The sequence below is a fragment of the Limulus polyphemus genome, unplaced genomic scaffold, assembly GCF_000517525.1.
Source record: "Limulus polyphemus unplaced genomic scaffold, Limulus_polyphemus-2.1.2 Scaffold606, whole genome shotgun sequence".
Lineage (NCBI taxonomy): Eukaryota > Metazoa > Arthropoda > Merostomata > Xiphosura > Limulidae > Limulus > Limulus polyphemus.
The window spans coordinates 207,598-221,393 of NW_013666216.1; the positions used below are offsets into that span (position 1 = coordinate 207,598).

A 13,796-nucleotide genomic window follows, 5' to 3' on the forward strand; every position below is an offset into this window, starting at 1 on the left:
CACCACCCACTGCCAACTCTTGGGCTACTCTTTTACCGACGAATAGTGGGATTGACTAATTGACTGATTAGACTAATTTATTATGAACACCTAATTCTTTGATATTCGTTGTTATGCCTAATATTTAAACTAAGTATGGGGCTATAATGATTATACGATGAGCCGCCAAATTCTGAGGTAGATATTTTAAATTATAACTCTAAATTCGGGTTTCGATACCTGCGGTGGCCAGAGTACAAATAGCCCATTGTGTAGATTTGTGTTTAACAATAAACCAAACAATATTTTCAAAATGATTTCTGAAGATATTCATCATTATTCTTTAGTGTCAACATTTTTATTTTAATGTCTTACCATTTTTAGTCACAGCAGTAGTATATATTTATGACTTGTCAAAATAGGTTTTAATCGTATCAAGTATTAAAGTCAGAGACAAGTCTATCGGTAGCGTAGCTTAGCGATAAGTTTGAGGGTATATAACGCAAAAATTCAAACCACCGTACTGCTTTGTGTTAAAGAACAAGCTGTCTTAAAATAACGAAAATGAAACTACGCTTTTGTTTAGTTGTCAACTGATACAAAATTATAATAAAAACTTCATAACTACACCGAATAAACAAGAAATCCAAATAATCCGAAATTTTATATCAGATAATTAAAGGAAGAACATGATATTGGAGGGATAAACTGTTCATTATAATATCGTGATTATATGAATAGTCAGTAAGTTAGGCCGCATTGTTATATGTAACGTTTCTATTCACTGTTCCTTATAGTATAATGAGTGTGTGAAAGTCAGTAAGTTAGGCCTCACTGTTATATGCAACTTTTCTATTCACTGTTCCTTATAGTATAATGAGTGTGTGAAAGTCAGTAAGTTAGGCCTCACTGTTATATGCAACTTTTCTATTCACTGTTCCTTATAGTATAGTGAGTATGTGAAAGTCAGTAAGTTAGGCCTCGCTGTTATACATTCACAAATAAATGTTATTTAGCAAACCGCTGAAGTTTAAGATTTTGAACGGTTATAAATAACACTAACAATGTACGTCATTGGGACTTTTCCATCGTGTCTCTGTTACACAGCGTGTGTAAATAGTTGAAACAGTGATACATTAATATCTGTTGCGTACAGTAAGTTACAAGATCATTGGAACCTTATCAATTGTGTCTCATTACACAACGTGTGTGTGTGTGAATAATTGAAATAATTTTGTTGATAAAACTCATTTTGTCTTAATTTATAGAATACGTAATATTTGTAGTGAATGAAATACAGTATGATATACAAAACCTTCAGCAATATGAAATTCACTGATTTCTAGCTTTAAGTATTTACGAACGTTCGGACTGTTTCGTTAAAGATTAAAGTAAAGCGAATGTCGAAGCACACGTTACTAAAATCTACTTTCTACGACTCAGCACATTAGAAACCTGCCAACAAGGCATCTTTACCTTACGCTGGGGATAGGATCGTGCATTGGTGAAGCTGATGCTTGGCAGGAAAAGCTTGATTTAACCCATGAACGTCCCCCCCCCCTTTATCTGTTGGAATTTCCTGCTTTTTTTTTTTCTTTACGTAGTACCAATATTCATGTTGCATGAAATTTGGTTTTTCATGTTAATGTGTTTTCTTTGTCATAGAAGTACCACTGCTGTTGGAAGCAAAAAAGGACAAAAAAATCTATTGAAACAACTTTTAAACTTTGAACTGTAAGTTACAGTAAATAGATTCAGCCATCCATTTTACTGGTTTTATAAGAAGGCTAACTTATTCAGTGGTCTTTATTGTAAAACACTGTTTAAAGTGTCAAGTTGCTGTTCGTTAGTTTATTGTGGGCCTGCTTCCTGTTGTTTTGCTGTTGGCCCGGCATGTCCAGGTGGTTAGAGCGCTTGACTCGTAATCTGAGGGTCGCGGGTTCGAACCCCAATCCCACCAAACATGCTCGCCCTTTCATCTGTGGAGGCGTTGTAATGTAACGGTCAATCCACACTATTCGTTGGTAAAAGAGTAGCCCAAGAGTTGGCGGTGGGTGGTGTTGACTAACTGCCTTTTCTCTAGTCTATCACAACTAAATTAGGGACGGCTAGCGCAGATAGTCTTGGAGTAGCTTCGCGCGAAATTCAAAACAAACAAACATTATGCTTCATTAATTATAATTGTATAGTATTAATAATGCACTGATATTGATTCATTCACTAACGTAGGGTTACAGTTGCACTTATATACTTCATTAATCACACTGGTACAGTATTAAAGGTGTATTCGTATTTATTCATATTGTTTCATTAACCCCACTGGTGCAATATTAATGATGTATCTATACGAATTCATTAACTACACTGGAATAATATGAAAGGTGCATTCGTATTGCTTCATTAAGCACACTAGTGTAATATTAATAACGTATTTATATTACTTCGTTAGCAATACTGGTGTAATATTCAAGGTACATTCTTACTGCCTCATTAATTACACCGCTGTAAGATTAAAAATGTATTTATCTTACTTCATCAATCAACCAGTATAAGCCCTCGTTTGGAAGTGACTTGTATGAGTTTAGCCTAAATATAACTGTAACCACCTGTTTGTCTAATCACTAATTGAAAAAGTTCCTGACTAAGTTGTCAGTGTAATGTATTTCCTTTGTTCACAATATCCGCTTTAGTATATTAGATACCAAGTTCTAAACTAATAACATAGAAATGTCGATTAATCTACCCCCCCCCCCTAGGTGGTTCGTCGGTAAATTCAAAGGATTATAACACTAAAAAATTGGGTTTCAATACCCACGATGGGCAGAACACAGATGGTTCATTATGTATCTTTGTGCTTAACAACAAAATAAAATATTCAATTAACTTTATTTAATATTAAGTCTAATAAAAAAAAAAACAGTGAAATCTCCAGAGAACGAACGAAGTGCTGGACATTCCTGAAGCCGCGTGCAAATAAAAACAATAAGTCTTGAAGTGCAGCCTCATTATTAAGACTTATGGAATTATTAAGAACTAATTATTCTGTGTTATCAAGATTCCGTATGAGCTTTAGTATGGAGTGTTCACGTCTGTTTTACGTTTATAAAATAGTTTAATTACTTTACTACAGGAGGAGAAGAGCCAGTTTTAATATGTCAACAGTCAAATATCTGTAGCACCAAAACTATTGCAACTCTGTTACACTCACTTAAATGATATTACACTTACTCCTAAACGCAGCGGTTGTCTGTACGGAATTACAACTAATGGGGAATAGAGGATGTATCATCTCCGAGCGCTAACAATTTAGGTATTCATGTTGTTTATGTCACAACTGGCTGCTGTTAATGTTATAAAACAAAAGCCTAAGTTACCATAATTTTGTTTAAAGTAATTTCTGTTTGTCCGCTTGGTGGTGCTTCGAAGCTTAAGATTTTAGCACAGTGAATTTCAAAGTTACGAAATCTTTTTTATATCTAACTGAACAACATATAATATAGGTATAATATCCTTAAAGTGGATATATTCTAGATTAGATACAGGCTGGTAAAATAGATATATTTGTATAAAGTCAATCATACTTAAAATTCCTACATGATTTGTTCAATTAGTATTCAAATTTAGGTCCAATACAGTTAGAGTTTCTTGTAAAAGCATAATTCTGGGCCCGGCATGGCCAGGTGGTTAGGGCACTCGACTCGCAATCTGCGGGTCGCGGGTTCGAATCTCCATCACACCAAACATGCTCGCCCTTTCAGCCGTGGGGGCGTTACAATGTGACGGTCAATCCCACTATTCCTTGATAAAAGAGTAGCCCAAGAGTTGGTGATGACTAGCTGCCTTCCCTCTAGTCTTACACTGCTAAATTAGGGACGCTAGCGCAGATAGCCCTCGTGTAGCTTTACGCGAAATTCAAAAACAAACAAGCATAATTCTGACTTTTTTTGTTTTAGGATCAGCGTAATTAAAGTGCGTGCAAGTGATTGATCGAGATGTTAATTGTAAAGACTAATACAATCACAATTTAAGATAAAGACTGATAGAGTAAGGGTTTGTTTCTAACAGCATTCTAAGTAACAGATTAGTATATTTATTTAATTTTTGTACTGCATTTTGGTGTACAGAAGACATATTAATACTAGAAATAAACGACCTTATAACACCAATATATGCTACAGATTAGATCAGAATTTATTATTTATAACATTTGAAGTTTTGTACTGTTAGATATGGTTTGTGTGTTTTAGTGGAACGCACCTGAAGAAATTGTAAAACGAAACATTGAGTGTCCAATTATAGAAAAACAACAATTTGGTGTTATAAGGTCATTTATTTCTAAGATTAGTTTGTTTGTTGTTAAGCGCAAAGATACACAATGGATTATCTACGTTGTATCCACCATGATAAATCGAACTCCGGTCTTTAGCGTTACAAACACCCAAGTTTACAGCTGTGCCATCGGAGTAGAGTAAAAACAAATATTAAGTTACTAGTCGCTGAAGACTAGGGCTATTATTTAAATATATATATATATAAACTATATATATAGTAGCTTAAGTAAAATTTATGCTGAATACTAGTATAATTACAATTTGTTTGTTTAAATATACGATAAGTTTTTTTTGTTTCACAAAAATAACAATTAAACAATCTGGAAATTTGGGTTTATATAGACGTAATTTGTCTTATTTTTATGAAGGATCAAAACTCGCTTATTTTACTTTGTTAGGAAGTACATAAAATGATGGATATGTCTAATCTGAATTTCTAATGGGTAGATCTGTTAGGGCTTTATTAGCTTACACCCATTTTCTGAATACAGCACAATTACCAGCAAAGATACTGGCAGCTCTAAACTAGCGTGCTGTACTTGAAACATATAATAATTATATTTTCACTGAACAAAACGATGTGCATAAAAAAATTTGATTGATAAATCTTATTAGGATAACTTATTATGTTGTTTCCATAGTGTTACAAATATTTAATATTATTGTGTTTTGAAGATCAGTGGCGTTGGAAGTGGTGAGTTGAGGGAGATCGGCCTGAACTCTTCTAATAAAATAACTGGAAGAGGGGCAATATTATATTCGAGTCCCTCCAATATTTATGCATGGATAAGTAAGCTTCTATGTACATATAAAGATAGATCCGATGCACCCGATCCAACCAATGAACAAAGACAGATCCGATGCACCCGATCTAGTCACCAATGAGCAAAGACAGATCCAATGCACCCGATCCAACCACCAATGAACAAAGACAGATCCGATGCACCCGATCTAGTCACCAATGAACAAAGCAGATCCGATGCACCCGATCTAGTCACCAATGAACAAAGATAGATCCGATGCACCAGATCTAGTCACCAATGAACAAAGACTGATCCGATGCACCCGATCCAATCACCAATGAACAAAGACAGATCCGATGCAACCGATGCAACTACCAATGAACAAAGACAGATCCGATGCAACCGATGCAACTACCAATGAACAAAGACAGATCCGATGCAACCGATGCAACTACCAATGAACAAAGACAGATCCGATGCACCCGATCTAGTCACCAATGAATAAGGATTATTTGGACACTACAGAGGAAAACTCTCAAATGTCTTTCTTTACTGTAACTTGCATTTATCTATTTTTAATAAACTTTTAAAACTTTTTTTTTCTTCTTTCGCAGTTGAGCCCTTTTGTTATCATTTGCTTCCGACGCCACTGTCAAGAATTATTAAACAAAGTCACTTTATATATTAAAATACTGTTTTGATATAAAATGAATAAAATACATTTGCAAAATAATACTGAGTTAATTTAATAGTACATGCATAAAATGATTTTTAATCCTCGTGAGTTGTTAAAAGCTGCATTCTGTTAAATAATACACATAACAGCAATAAACATTAATACTTTGTTAATATATCTTGCTGATGTGGAGAAATAAGCAAACAGCTTGTGTACGGATTTCTATATTATGCCATCCTTGAAGTTTTAGGATGATGGATACAGTGTGTTTACACACAATGCACAGTAATACGCGAACTTATATCACTTGCTTTTGAGGTTAATGAAATCCTAGAGTTTATGTTGATTCTATCGGCTTTGTAAACATATTTTGTTTTTAAGCTAAACATGTACCAAATTGCTTATGGATCCACGAATTTGTTGATTACAGGGCCTATAATTTTACGGACGAAACACTGGGTATAAATTTAACCTTTTATTTGAGAAGTAAAGTGAAAGCTACCGTTGATTTATTCATAAACAATTTTTTTCCCTGAAAGGGAGCTGAAGGCCGCTTGAAGGGATCACCTATATAATAATGTGTTGTCTGTCAGTCAGTCAATAGACAGTAAAATGACGTCACATAAGAGACGCTTAACGTTGCAAACTGTACTGTGGTGACGTCATTAAAATGTGCACATGCCATGGATCACAAGAATAATTATGAACTCTGTAGGCTACAACACAGCATGACATATGAACTTCAAACGCAAGAAAAAAAAAACATTTGTTACTCTTAATTTTGGTTTTATTTATTTTTGAAACAAAACACTTTCAGGGACCATCCGGAAGTACATCTAGTAATATATATCAGTGGCACAGCCCCCAGTAGCACAGCGGCATGTCTGCGGACTTACAACGCTAGAAACCGGGTATAGATAGCCTTTCGTGTACTTTGTGTTTAACCTCAAAACAAACAAACAAATTAGTGTCACAAAAACTTTAAACAAAAATACCTTCAATAGGATCGTCTAAATATATATATATATATTTACATTGGAAATGAGTGATTTCACTCAGCGTGTTTCATCAGTTATTTACTGGGCTTTATAACATGGATAAACGGAGAATTACGTAACATGATGCAATATGTGTACCCCTCAGGAAGTCATCACGTGTTTCATAATAATGTATCCACTGTAACGTCGTTTCCTTACAATTTATCTGCGTTCACTATTCAAATACAGTAGGGACGAACTCTGTAGAGAACTCAGATTAATAGAACGAAATCGCAGATGAACACATCAAAAACTCTTGACTAACTAACTATCTGTGACCCTGACCAATTTGTCTAATAGTCAGATTAACTCTGAGGATGCAACTGTTAACATTCTGAGTAAAAAGGCTATGATGGATAACTTTCAGAACATTCGTTTTGCTGTTCACATTTTAATCATCTGATGATCAATGATGCAGCAGGAAGTGAATACAAAAGATTAGAGCTTTAGACTCCTAGAGTAGCCTGGCATAACTTATTTTATCTAGTTTAATAACGAAGGGCAGACCAGCAGCGAGAACGTTATTATTATTATAACTTTGTAGCTGGTTGGATACATCACGTAGTGTTGTACAAGAAGTCTGACACGGTGTCTTGTAGTGATATCGATTGCTTGCTTAGATCCAAGCTCTAGACATTTATTCACAATGAATAATTTCGCTTTTGAAGACGCGTTTTGATATTCTTATGGCTTCAGATTCTAACTTTGGAGTATATAGCTTTTAACTACTCAATTGTATATGTGCGGACTCTTTCTTCTCTTTCAGTATCTTCTGTGAATAAATTCTATTCTGACGTCAATATTTTGTAAGTAATACTGTATGGAGACAACATTAAATTCTCTCAAAGTCTACTAATTATACGTACATTGCCAGCGAAAAGGATTAATTTTATTAAAATAAGCTAGCCCAGAAGATAGAGCTTCCATGACACAAAATGTCCGGCTAGTCCCTCCAGTGGCACAGTTGTATGTCTGCGGACTTATACCAGTAGAAATCGGGTTTCGATACCCGTGGTGGCCAGACCATAGATAGCCTTTTGTGTAGTTCCGTGCTTGATAACAAACAACAACAACATGTCCGGCTAAAACTGATTATTTACTTTTTTTCCTGTTCAGTCAGGTGTAAAAATTTGGCAGATGTTTTTTAACAGATTTTCTAATTATTGAGAAATTCTAATGAAAATCATTCCAGCTAGACCAGAACATAAAAATAAATATGCATTAATAAAACAGTATTATATGATAAACAAACTAGAAATATAATAATCAAATATTGAGGAAACTAAACGTATAATAATTAAATTACATCGAATCGTCAGTTAGATACTCCGGTTGTTAACGATAGTTTTTGCTGTAATGTTAGTTCCTAGCCACTCCCTGAAGAGTCTCTATCTGAAGGCACCTGTTGATGAGTGTTAATAACATTCGATTCGATTAAACTCAGTGTGTTCTATAAAAGACGACTTTGGCTTACATTTTTTACTTTCTTTAGCAAATTTCTAATTTTAAGGAACTGTGTGGTACTTTTAAAATTTCTATAGTCATGACAACCTAAAAAAACAGTAAACATGTTTCCCTTTTCTTTTTTCGTTGATGATCTATATCCAATGAATTTATGTCAAATTATCCCTTACTTTTAAAGATAATTTGATATTTACGACCCTTTCTTTATGAACTATGTACAGGTAAAAGAGTTATATCTCTGAGCCAGGATCTAGATCCACGTGTATGCTGTTCCTTTCATTATCTATCTGCTGTCCAAACAAACGAGTCCGCTGCTCATTAATGAACAAGAATCTCTCTAGTAACAGCTTCAGTGACTCACAGTACTGACAGTACAAGTGGCTAGTGTAGAGCAAGCACATCTGATGTCAGTACAAATGGTGACTGGCAAACTTATAAATCCTCTCAGCCTAAGATTTAATATCTTATAAAACGAACCTCTGAAGTTCTGAAAAACAGATAAGTAATATACTGTGGGGCTCTGAGCTGTTCAGCTATGGGTTCTCATTATTGAATTCGGTAAAGATAAAATTGAGTGAAAATCATCACCATAATATATTTCGTATTAGATAAAGCTATATACGAAAGTAGCATTGTGTTTATAGGTAGATTAGATTCTAAAGCAGCGTTTCTTAATTCCCCGGTGAGTCTTGTCTATCTGTATACAGAATCAGATTCAAATACGTAAATATTTCTGGAACAGCGTTTTTTAGTTCCCCGGTGAGTATTGTCTATCTGTATACAGAACCAGATTCACATACGTAAATATTTCTAGAGCAGCGTTTTTTAGTTTCCTGGTGAATCTTGTCTATCTGTATACAGAACCAGATTCACATACGTAAATATTTCTAGAGTAGCTACACATCCCGATATTTTATGTTTTGGGCAATCGTGTCTGGGAACATATACTCGCACTTAAAGGGTATTGATTAATTTCGCTGACATATGGACCAATAAATATTTGTCATATTTAAAATATCAAGTTTTGCTTTTCAGATTAATATTTCATTAAATTAACACTGGACAATGTGTAGGTTGTTTACTGCGATTGAAAGCTTCCCAGATGAATATTTACTTTGAAGACACGTATTGCTGGTTATCATAATTAGAGATAATTGGGAAAATCCATCGAAGAGCAAAGTGCAGGTATTTGTTGTTGTTTTTCAGATATTCGCGTAAAGCTATCTGAGTTAGCCGTCTCTAACAAATTAGAGAGAAGCAGAAATGCTAAGACCAGTTTCACGTTTGTACTGTGTGTGCTATAAGCTACTGTACAATCCAATAACATGACACATGTTATTGTATTTTCATTTGACGTTGCTGAAGAGTTTGTTTGATTGTTTTAGCGCAAAGTTACATAATAGACTATCTACGCTTTGCCCATTTCTGGGAATCGAACCCTCGTATTTCAGCGTTGTGAGTCCATAAACTTACCGCTGACGCACAGGGGGGGGGCTTTCTGCTGAAGAAAATGCAGCGAGTCCACTGCCGACGTTAGTGATACTCTAGTCGCACAATGGGAGTTGACCGTCATTCTTATGATGCACTCATGGCTCCAAAGGAACGTGAACCAAGGACTCTCTCATTCACAGCCCGGCTTGCTCACCACTAAGTCATGCCCAGCCCAAAATATAGGAACAAGAGACGTATGTGTACATACTTTCTTATTTGCTTACGATTGAAACAAATGAACCTTTAAATGTGATTATTAATGAGATAAGCTCACTGGCTAGTAAAAGAATAACAGTCATTAATGTTTTACAGCGTTAACTGTATATTTTATATGTCGAAAATGTTTGTAATTGATTTTATTTTATTTTTTATCTATACAAGTTTTATCATGATAATGTACAGAATGCACTTATTTGAAGTTTTTTTACTGCAGTTATTATAATTTGTAAACAAAAAATTTTCTGTACATTATGGACAAAGTCATTAAATGTCAGCAGGCAGCTAACTAATTAAGTCAACACATGTCGGCATATAGTTATGTAATATAAGCTCCAGATATCATTAAGATAACAAGAAATATAGGTACCAAGTATTAGTAGAAAGACAAATAATAAAGGGAATAGACTTCAGATGTTAACTAACAACCAGGAAATAAAGGCACCAGATCTCAGCAGACAGCTAAGTATTAAAGACATTACACCCCAGTAAACAACCAGGAAGTAAGGAATCAAACGTTACTAGAAATACAGACGTTAGGAGACAGATAGTTCAATAAATGTACCAGACGTTATCAGATAGAGGGCTTATAACAGGACTAAAGGTCAACAACAGGCAGGTAATAAAAAACGAGATTTTATCAAATGTAACAAAGGTACTGAATATGATATTTTAGTGAATAGGTTGGTAATAAAACTACTAGATCTGTTTTTATCTGTGAGATAGATAATAAGGACATCAGATATTACGAGAAAAGCAATTAATAAAGGTTTTGATGCTAGCGGACAAGGAGACAATATAAGCACCAAATTTTAACATACGGGTACGTAATCAAGACATCTGTTTTTATTGGATACCAAAGTAATATATACGTCTGAATACTAGTAGCCAGATAGGTTATATAAAGACACGAGGTGCTTAAAGACATACGAGTTAAAAAGTCCCATATGTTAGCAGGCAGGTTAAAATAACACCAGATGATTGGAGACTGATAAGTTATAAAAGCACTGCTTACCAGAAGACAACAAAATAACGAGAGTATCAGCTGTAAGCATAAATTCAGGTAACAAAAATATTCGACTAGCCAGGTAATAAAGTTCAGGTAGTTCAGATTATTATTACAATATTAAATGTACTGAACACAACCTAGTTTAGAACATCATCTTCATCTGTGAGCCTTCCACATCCTAATAACCTACTTTAAAGGAACTGAAACCCTGACACAGTGGATGGACTGGTGCCATGTAAAACAAGATGACGCTGTTATATTGCACATAAGAGCCAATATAAGCAAGAATAACAACAACAACAAATAAACATTCGGATCCTGTGGTTTCAAAATAAATAGAAGGGTTTTGATCAGCTCTGGGTTTGATTATTTTAATTAATATAAACTTAATGCAACAATCAAAACCATGGTTTACCCTACAATTAAATTTCACATACTAATCTTTGCAAAGACAGCATGACTGACACATGTTAGATTTAATTCGCTGAAAGAAATACCGTTTAAAAGAGCATATTAAAATTTTATAGCTTTTATAATGACAAGGTTTCAGTTTCAAACCTTTAAGTAATTTGTTTAAATGAAGAAAAAATTCTGCTCAAAATAAACAAAATGCAATTAAGTTTAGTTATGACGAAAGGAAAAAAAAGAATAAAAAAGATTAAGGAGTTGTGATAATTTCAGGATAGCAAAGAAATCAATAGAAATTTTAGAAATAAGGAACATAGTTCCATTGTCTAACAATAAAGAAAACATGCACAATAGAAAAAGAACTTGTAGACTCCAGAGATGTCTTGAAATATACATCAACTCACGTAGTGTTCAAAACCCAGAATCTCGATTCAAAGCGTAATAAAGAACTCTATAAGGTTCGAAAAGCTTAACCATGTTGTTGAACAACAACAACAAAATAAAAATAACGATGAAATAAATCGTACTGTGTTAAGAGTAATAAAATGTCTGCAACGAGCCTCTTAGAAGAATTCTAGAACTATTGTGATGTTAGAACTCAACAAGTATTTCGTCTAGTTTTATGGTGGCTGCCTCTAAAAAATCCCTAAGGAATTTTGTGCGAAAGAAAATAACTTAAATGGAAGCAGGTAAACAGAATTAAAAACCATTTTATGTATTTGAGTCTACTATCTGCTACGACTGTAAAACCTTTTTACTCGGGTTCCAAAAAAAAAAAAAAAAGAAGAACCATTTCTCATGATAAAGACTCTTTTAATCAAATTGTATCGAAAATATTCTGAATATATGTACGTCCTCCCCTCTGCATTTTACCACTGTATAATGAAACAGTCAAGAATAATAAATGTCTAATAAAACAGATAAAAACCGTTTCGTTACTTTTCCATGTTATAGCAACTATTAAGTGAGTTAAGCAGATACAGCACAATTGTATATTAAAACTTAAACAACATTATGCATGAAATCATATTCCTAATAATCTTGTTTTTTTTTCAGCAATAATCAATGTGTTTCTTACAATATTCGTGAAATTATTTAAGCGTAGCCTAAAACATCTGATTTTTTTTCTTGCGTTCTTTTAGGCTAGAAGATGAATTTAGATATTTACGAAATATATTTCATGTCACAACGTGTACCAACAGACATATCTTGTTTTAGTTTTTATGTTAATCTCACAAATTTTTAAACTCCAGTTCGTGATAGATTTTGTTTGTTTTTCGCGGAAATTGTTTAATCAACATGGATTCCAAGAATCTTATTTCAGTTGTTTATGAAATGTTTTCTCATTTATTGTTGATTAGAAAACGTTGAAAGGTTGAGTTAATGAACATCCATGATGAGTTTCTTGTATTGATTTTGTAGCATTTAATAAAACCACGATAACTAATATACTTCATTGAATTGCCTTTCAATAACGAAGGACAAATCATATACATATTTAAAGACTGATGTACATTTCTCATTCACGCACAATTACAATTACATCACTTTCTTTTCAATGTAAATATACAAAATGGATGTTTCGTCTGTTAATTATAGAATTTTCAGCTTGTATAACGTTCTTCTAGAATAAACTTAATAACTGAAACAAATGCAAGACATGCGATTGACAGAAATATCAGGAAAGGGATATGATTAGTTTAATAGTCAGGTTTTTTAAATCCAATTAAAGAAGTCAAAAATTAGAATATTTTGAAACTCTTCTATTTAGTAAAACGCTTAATCTGTCAAGAAGAGTTTTAGCTAGATAATTTTAGTGATAAATTATTCAGACAAAATTTGTCATAAACTAAAACCTTGGGTGTGCGAGGAACGATGTGATTAAACAGGAAATATTAATGACTGAATGAATGGTTAGCTATGAAGTAGTGGTAATCAAACGAAAGAAGACAAGATGGAAGCCAGAAGTAGAAAGAGGTGACAGTTAAAGGAAGAGTAATGGGCACTGGAGGAAGAAGTCTGGAGGTAGCATCTCTTTGGAAATGGATAAGGATCACCAGAGACTGGAACACGTTGTTGGACCAAATGTTTTTGAATAAATAACTAATGTATGTATATATATATATATATATATATGATACTTTTGGCTATATATAAAACTGAATTTTTTTATTACTTTCAGCAAACTCGAACAGATAGATTTTACAAGATTTATCTGCTTTCATATCTTTGCCTCTAAAATATGATGTTACAGATAATCGTGCACTATAAGTTTTTGAAAATCGCAATGTGTCTTTTTTTAACACGAAAATTATATTCTAGAAATAAATACGTATTAAATCCTAGAATTATTCAACTTACATTTAGGAACGGCACCCGGAATAGCAGATTTTATTACATTTGACAAGTATTGAATAGTTTGTATTATAAGTTTGGTTATAT

General features: G+C 33.6%; 1 protein-coding gene and 1 long non-coding RNA gene across 3 annotated transcripts in view; one reads left to right on the forward strand and one right to left on the reverse strand.

Moving 5' to 3' along the window:
* LOC111085767 overlaps nucleotides 1-13,796 on the reverse strand; it is a 26,687-nt gene that overhangs the window by 7,595 nt on the left and 5,296 nt on the right. The window contains exon 1 of one of the 2 annotated variants that reach the window (XR_002610568.1): nucleotides 10,953-11,087. The exons of the other annotated variant lie outside the window; for it this stretch is intronic. This is a non-coding gene — a long non-coding RNA (uncharacterized LOC111085767). Of the gene's footprint in view, nucleotides 1-10,952; nucleotides 11,088-13,796 lie in introns of those variants that run through there. 2 annotated transcript variants of the gene reach the window in all.
* LOC106459425 (sodium/calcium exchanger 3-like) overlaps nucleotides 1-13,796 on the forward strand; it is a 107,122-nt gene that overhangs the window by 4,604 nt on the left and 88,722 nt on the right. The gene's annotated exons all lie outside the window — the stretch shown is intronic.